The following is a 7,783-nucleotide window of genomic DNA, read 5'->3' as shown; positions in this document are numbered from 1 at the left end:
TGACCTTGGACAAGTCACTTAACTTCTCTGTGCCTCAGATGTTTCACCTGCAAAATGGGGATTCAATACCTGTTCTCCCTCCTACTTAGACTGTGAATCCCACAAGGGACAGGGATTGCATCTGACCTGATTAATTTGTATCCAGCCCAGTGCTTAGTAAAGTGCTTGACACAGAGTAAGTGCTTTACAAGAAGCACTTGAGAAGCAGCATGGCCTAGTAGACAAAGCATGGGCCTGGGAGACAGAAGGATCTGGGTTCCAATCCCAGCTCTGCCACTTGTCTGCTGTGTGATTTTAGGCAAGTCATTTACTTCTCTGTGCCTCAGTTCCCTCATCTGTAAAATGGGGATTAAGACTATGAGCCCCATGTGGGAAATGGGCCTCATCCAACCTGATCAGCTTGTATCTACCCCAGCGCTTAGTACAGTGCCTGGCACATAGTAAGTGCTTAACAAGTACCATATAACTATTATTATTACTTATTATTAATAAGCACCTACGTTGTGCTAAACACTGTACTGAGTGCTTGCAAGTGTGCGATAGAGTTAGGGAACATGAGACTTATGTTGGTATTTGTTAAGCGCTTACTATGTGCCAAGCACTGTTCTAAGCGCTGGGGTAGACACAGGGGAATCAGGTTGTCCCACGTGGGGCTCACAGTCTTAATCCCCATTTTACAGATGAGGGAACTGAGGCACCGAGAAGTTAAGTGACTTGCCCAAAGTCACACAGCTGGCAAGTGGCAGAGCCGGGGTTCGAACCCATGACCTCTGACTCCAAAGCCCGTGCTCTTTCCAGTGAGCCACGCTGCTTCTGAGACTTCATCTCAGTCTATCAGGGCAAAGACTTTGTTGTCCCACACAAGATACCCTCTTCGTAAGGAGTCATGGTGGGCCTGAATCTGACCATGAAAGAGCAGAGCGGCTCCATAAGGTCCATCCCGGAGGTGAAGCTGACTGACAAAGGAGGGTAGCTAATGGGGGGCATTTGAAGGAGATGGGACTTTAGCCAGAGGAGGTTAATCTCTTTGATTTTCAGCCTGTGGCTGTCGCTCCCTTCCCACCCCAGAATGGCCTCTGAGTCCTTTTTAACTCAAATGCAAGGAGGTAGGCCTTGTCTCTCCCCTTGTAGCTCCTCAAGGGCAAGGATCACATCTAATTCCTTTAGTGTCGATGAATGTTCTGTGAACCCTAATGTAAAATATATGAAGTGAAATGAAGTGCATGAGGTGAAGTAGAAGGAAATGAAGTGAATAGAAGATGCCCTCTGAGCCAGTTTCAGACATGTGGTCCCATGGTGTCAGGGAAAGATTTGTCTCCCCCTTCCTTTCAGTAGGACATCATTACGTCCTGCTGCGTGTAATGAGTTGTATGGAATTCCGCCGGAACCCCCAAGCCTAGAACCCTCCCTTTTGTTCCAGAGACGTGTCCCCCTACCAAGTCCAGATCAACACAAGCAGCACCACTTCCAATTTGAGTGGAGGGAGGCCGGGAGCTTTCACATTTTCAGTTGCTACCACCCTATGTCCCACAGCCACCCTCTCTGATGGGGTGCCCTGAGGCTGCTGCCTTACTTGCTTTCCATCTGCAGCTGGCCCTGAATGTCCTGCTTCCTGCTTCTTCTTTGTACTTCCCACCTGGGCAGCACAGCTTCCTTTGTGTCCAGACCATGGGGAGATCACCCCTTCCCCCCTCCCCTCACCAGGAGGGGTATAGAATGAGCCCATGGAGAATGGGGTTTGCAGTGAGATGGGAGCCCTGCAGCTAGGAAGGGACCCGAGGGACTGTTACACAGTGGAAACTCTTATCCAAGTGGAGAAATGATTGGAGGAGAGCTGAAGGGGACCCTGGCTCCAGGTAAGCCCTAAAGGAAGAGACCATTCCATTTGGGGGCCACTGCTCTTGATGTGGGGCTTCTGTGCATCTGGCCCCCTCTGCCCTAAAGCAAGTTAAACAGTCAGCCAACCAGTCAGTAAAAAAATCTTTACAGAGTCTACAATGAGGAGGGGAGTGTCTCCGTGCCTAGCACTGGAGATCCATGTTAGAGCCCAAGCCCTGTCCCTGCCCTCAGGGAGCTCTGAGTCTGATGGGGGAGACTGGACAAATTCATAATAAGGCATTCATTTATTCATTCAATCACATTTATTGAGCACTTACTGTGTGCAGAGCACTGAACTAAGCACTTGGGAGAGTAAAATACAACAATAAACAGGGCACATTCCCTGCCAGACACAGTTAGGATGAGGATGAGCTGACTGGGATATCCATCTTTGAAAGGCTGACAATGTGATGGGGTAGCCAGGAAAAATACATATACAAACACACACACACACACACACGCACACACACAAATGCGCACACAGACTCATGCACTCTCTGTACTGGGCAGTTGGGGAGTAACAATAATAATAATAATAATCATGGTATTTGGTAAGTGCTTACTATGTGCCAAGCACCGTACTAAGCACTGGGATGGATACAAGCAAATAGGGTTGGACACAGTCCCTGTCCCATGTGGAGCTCACAGTCTCAATCCCCATTTTACAGATGAGGTAACTGAGGCACAGAGAAGTTAAGTGGCTTGCCCAAGGTCACACAGAAATAATGCTAATTGTAGTATTTGTTAAGCGCTTACTATGTGTTAAGTACTATACTGGGGTAGATACAAGGTAATTGGGTTGGACCCAGTTCCTGTTCCACAAAGAGCTCACAGTCTTAATCCTCATTTTGCAGATGAGGTAACTGAGGCATAGAGAAATTAAGTGACTTGCCCAAGGTCACAGAAAAGACAAGTGGCAGAGACAGAATGAGAACCCAGGTCCTTCTGACTCCCAGGCCATGATCTATCCATTAGGCCATGCTGCTCCTAAGTGCTTAAGTACTCACTACCCCTCATGCTCGTATTTACATATCTTATATACCCCATAACTTCTCCTATGTATAATTTACTTTAGTGTCCGGCTCTCTTGATAGAATGTAAGTTCCTTGAGGGCAGGGATCATGTCTACTAATTCTATTGTACTCTCCCAAGTGCTTAGTACAGTGCTCTGCACACAGCAGTCAATATAATTGATTAATTGATTGACAGAGGGAAGAGAAGACATGATCTTTGTCCTCAAAGGGCTGAAAGTCTGAGGAGGATCAATCAGTCAGTGGTATTAATGAACACTTACCATGTGCAAAGAACTGCACTGAGCACTTGGGAGAGTACAGTACAGCAGAGTTGGTAAACACGATCCCTGCACTCAAAGAGCTTGCAGTCTAGTGGGGGAGATAGATGTTAAAATAAATTACAGATAGGGGAAGCAGCAGAGCATAAGGATATCAATCGATCAAATAATGGAATTTATTGAGAGCTTACTGTGTGCGGAACACTGTACTTGGAAAAGTACAGTACTTTAGAGTTAGTAGACACGATCCCTGCCCACAAGGAGCTTAGAGTCTACAGGAGGAAACAGACATTAAAATAAATTACAGACAGGGGAAATAGTAGAGTATAGACTTTGTACATGAGGGCCGGGAGTGGGTGGGGGGAAACGGATCAAAGTGGAGGTACAGACTCAAGTGCATTGGTGATGCAGAAGGGAGGGAGGGAGAATAAGGTGGGGAGATGGGTTAGTCAGGAAAGCTTCTTGGAGGAGATGTGATTTTAGGAGGGCTTTGGAGACTGGGAGAGTGCTGATCTAATGGATATGAAGAGGGAGGGAGATCCAGTTAGGAGAGAGGATGTGAGAGAGATACAGTGAGTAGGTTGGTGCTAGAGGAGCCAAGTGGGTTGTAGTAGGAGAGAAGCAAGATAAGGTGGGATGGAGAAAGCTGGAAAGAACACACACACACACACACACACACACACACACACAAACTCACACATGCATGTGCACACACTGTCTTGAGTGCTGGAGGGCAAGGACAAAGGGAAGAGGAGAGAAGATTTCTGCCTCTGTGAGGCTGTCAGGTTGATAGGAGAGACAGGACAGACACGTGGACATACAATTAGAGAAAAAGCGTATATGTCAGGAACATAAACATAAACAGTGGAATGATAAATCCAAAATGTAAGCAGCTAAACAAACAGGTTAGGGTGTTTTAGGTCCACTGAATAACTTGACCAGGACTGTGGGGAGATGTTACTCAGGGGAGGCTTTCGGGACAAGGTGACTTTTGAGAAGGGCTTTGAAGGCAGGAGAGGGCATGATTTGGCAAAGCAGAGTGGAGAGGACATATGTGAAGGCTTGGAGGCAGGAAAATTGGGTATAGGAGAGAGTGAGCAGGTTTGGCTGGACTGGAGTGGAGACCATAAACTTGGGTCAGCAAGAGAAGAACATGTATGGGAAGCAGCATAGACAAGTGAAAAAACTGCCCGGACTTGGGAGTCAGAGGACCTTTCATTCATTCATTCAATCGTATTTATTGAGCTCTTGCTGTGTGCAGAGCATTGTACTAAGCACTTGGAAAATACAGCGCAGCAATAAAGAGAGACAATCCCTGCCCACAATGGGCTCACAGTCTAGAGAAGGGGAGACAGACATCAAGCTAATCCCAGCTCTGCCACTTGCCTGTTATGTGACCTTGGGCAAGTGACAACTTTTTTGTGCTTCATTTCCCTCATCTACAAAATGGGGATTCAATCGCTGTTCTCCTTCCTACTTAGGATATGAGCCCCATGTGGGACCTGATTATCTTGTATCTACCCCACTGCTCAGTAAAGTACTTGGCACATAAGCGCTTAACAAATACTGCAGTTATGTACAGGTCAGTCAGAGTCAGGAATTTCAGTTTGATTCAAGGGAACAGGATGTTACTGCAGGCATCCAAGGTTGGGGAGGGATGGGAATTGATCAGTGCTTGGGGAAAGATCATTCTTGCTGCAGCGTGTAGGGTAAACTGGAATAGAGGCTGGAGCCAGTGAGGCCAGCAAGGAGGCTGTTGCCTCAATGCAGGTGTGAGATGATTAAGGTTCAAGCTATGCTGTGGTAGTGGGAGCCAAGAGGAAGGAGTAGATCTGTGAAATATTGCCAGGGAACATTTAGCAGGACTGTGGGGCAGAATTGGATGTCAGGGGACGGCTGAGAGTGAAGCATCAAAGGGCACAACGGAGTTCTAGATGAAAAGGACAGGGAGGAGAGGGAAAAGTTAGGAGCGAGGACGGTTCAAGAGGGAAGATAGGAATTGGGTTCTGTCACCTATTCCAGGGTCTCCTTCAGGTCTTTTATCTGCAACTCCGAGTCTGAACAGTCGATCAAGCAGTCAGTCGATCAGTGGTATTTACTCAGCACTTACTGTGTGCAGAGCACTGAACTAAGTGGGAGAGTATAAGGCAACAGATTTGGTAAACACAATTCCTGCCCTTAAAGATCTTACAAGGAGTCCTCCTGTCAGGTTGTTCTCTCTGTTAAAATCCCTCCATTCCCCAGCCTTTTGTCCTGAAGTTGGGATGTGGGATGAGGAGGAGAAAGACAAGTACAAATGGTAAAAAATATTTTGCCTTTTTGGGCTCTTATGGAAATCCTTCAGCTCCTTGTGTATATATATATATATATGTATATACATATACCCAATTGGTCATTCAGTGATTTATTTGGATTACCCTACTTATAAATATTTTCATGTCTTTTCCATCAGAGTGTAACTCCTTGTGGCCAGGGAACTTGTCTTGTGCTTCTGTCATAATTCCCCAAGTACTTGGTTCAGGACAGTACACCTAGTGTGTGCTCTAAAAATATCAATATCATTACTACTACTACTATTACTACCCATCAATTGATCAATCAATGGTATTTATTAAGCACTTATTGTGTGCATAGCACTGTACTAAGGGCTTGGGAGAGTACAACAGAGTTGGAACAAGGGATCCCTGACCACAAGAAGTGTCCAGTCTATAGAGGGAGACAGACATTAAAATAAATTACAGATAGGGGAAATGGTAGAGTAGAAAGATATTTTTCACAGGTTCTGTGTGGGAAACTTTACTTCTTAACTCTCCATCAACCACTGGAGGTTGAGAGTGAAGGATGATGGCAGGGTAAGGTACCACTTAGCTGGGATTTCTGGGCAGAGATACCCACTGAATATTGTGGGGAGGGTACTGGGCTAAGTGGGGTCTCTAAATCCAAGGGAAACCCAAGGCTAGATGACATCCATCCAGCAGGAGGGGTAAATTATCAAGGATGTCAATTTATCACTCCATCAATATTTATTGAGTGCTTACTGTATGCAGAGTATTTACTAAGTGCTTGGGAGAGTACAATATAACAGAGTTGGTAGACACATTCCCTGACTACAAGGAGTTTACAGTCTAGAGGCGGACAGAGACATGAAAATAAATTACAGATAGGTACATAAGGGCTGTGGGGCTGAGGGTAGGGTGAATAGCAAGTACTTAAAGGGTATGGATCCAAGTGCATAGGTGACACAGAAGGGAAAGGGAGTAGGGAAGAAGAGAGCTTAGTCAGGGAAGGCCTCTTGGAGGAGTTGTGATTCTAGTGGGTTTTGAAGGTGGAGAGGGTGGTCATCTGTCCAGTACGAAGGGGGAGGGAGTTCCCGGCCAGAGGCAGGACGTGGGCAAGGGGTCGAGAGCAAGATAGATGAGTTCGAGATACAGCGAGTAGGTTGGTATTAGAGGAGTGAAGCGTGCAGCCTGGGATGTGGTAGGAAATCAGCGAGGTAAGGTAGGAGGGAGCCAGCAGATTGAGTGCTTTAAAGTTGATGGTAAGGAGTTTCTGTTAGATGAGGAGGTGGATGGGCAACCACTGGAGGTTCTTGAAGGGGGGGAAACATGGATCGAATGTCTTTTAGAAAAATAATCTGGGCAGCAGAATGAAGTATGGACTGGAGTGGGGAGAGACAGGCCGCAAGGAATTCAGCAAGAAGGCTGATGCAGTAGTCAAGGTGGGATAGGATAAGTGCTTGGACCAGAAGTTTGATGGAGAGGAAAGGGTGGATTTTAGCAATGTTGTGAAGGTAGAACCGACACGATTTAGAGGCAGACTGAATATGGGGGCTGATTGAGAGAAGTGAACCGAGGATAATGTCAAGGTTACAGGCTCGTGAGGCAGGAAGGATAGTGGTGTTGTCTACAGTGACATGAAAGACGGGAAAGTCAGGCAGAGAAACAGCATGGCCTAGGGGGAAGGGCCCAGGACTTGGAGTCAGAAGACCTGGTTTCTAATCCCAGCTCTGCACTTGCCTGCTGTGTGACCTAAGGCAAGTCATTTTACTTCTCCATACCTCCATTTTCTCCGCTGTAAAATGGGGATTCGATCCCTGTTCTCTCTCCCTCTTACTCTGTGAGGCCCATGTGGGACAGGGACTGTGTGTGATCTGTTTCTATTGCATCTACCCCAGGGCTTGGCACACAGTAAGTACTCAACAAATACCACAGTTATGATTAGGCTACTGGGCAGAAGTTCCAGAGGGAGATACTTTGGGGGACTGGTGATGTCATGGAGGCAGGAATGGAACCAGACCAGGGATGCTACTGTTCCCCACTCCTTTCTAAAAAAAAGGCTAAGTGCAGTTCTCCTCCCAAACAACTGGGCAAATGCCCAAGGGGAATCTGCCTAGGAGGAGCTCCTTGGATAACAATAAAGCTGAGGGCAGAGCAGAAGGGTTCTAGGAGATTGGAACATAAATACATCCTAAAGGGAGGGAAGTCCATCTGCCACTTTCTCCATCACACCACTCCCTATCCTTCAGTGACTTGCCATTCCTCGCCCCTCCATCCCCCCACCCCCGTATCGAATTCACATTTCTGGCCACGGCCTGGCCTTCAGAGCTCTCCATCA

Source organism: Ornithorhynchus anatinus, chromosome X1, assembly GCF_004115215.2.
Source record: "Ornithorhynchus anatinus isolate Pmale09 chromosome X1, mOrnAna1.pri.v4, whole genome shotgun sequence".
Classification (NCBI taxonomy): domain Eukaryota; kingdom Metazoa; phylum Chordata; class Mammalia; order Monotremata; family Ornithorhynchidae; genus Ornithorhynchus; species Ornithorhynchus anatinus.
This window is presented reverse-complemented; position numbering follows the sequence as displayed.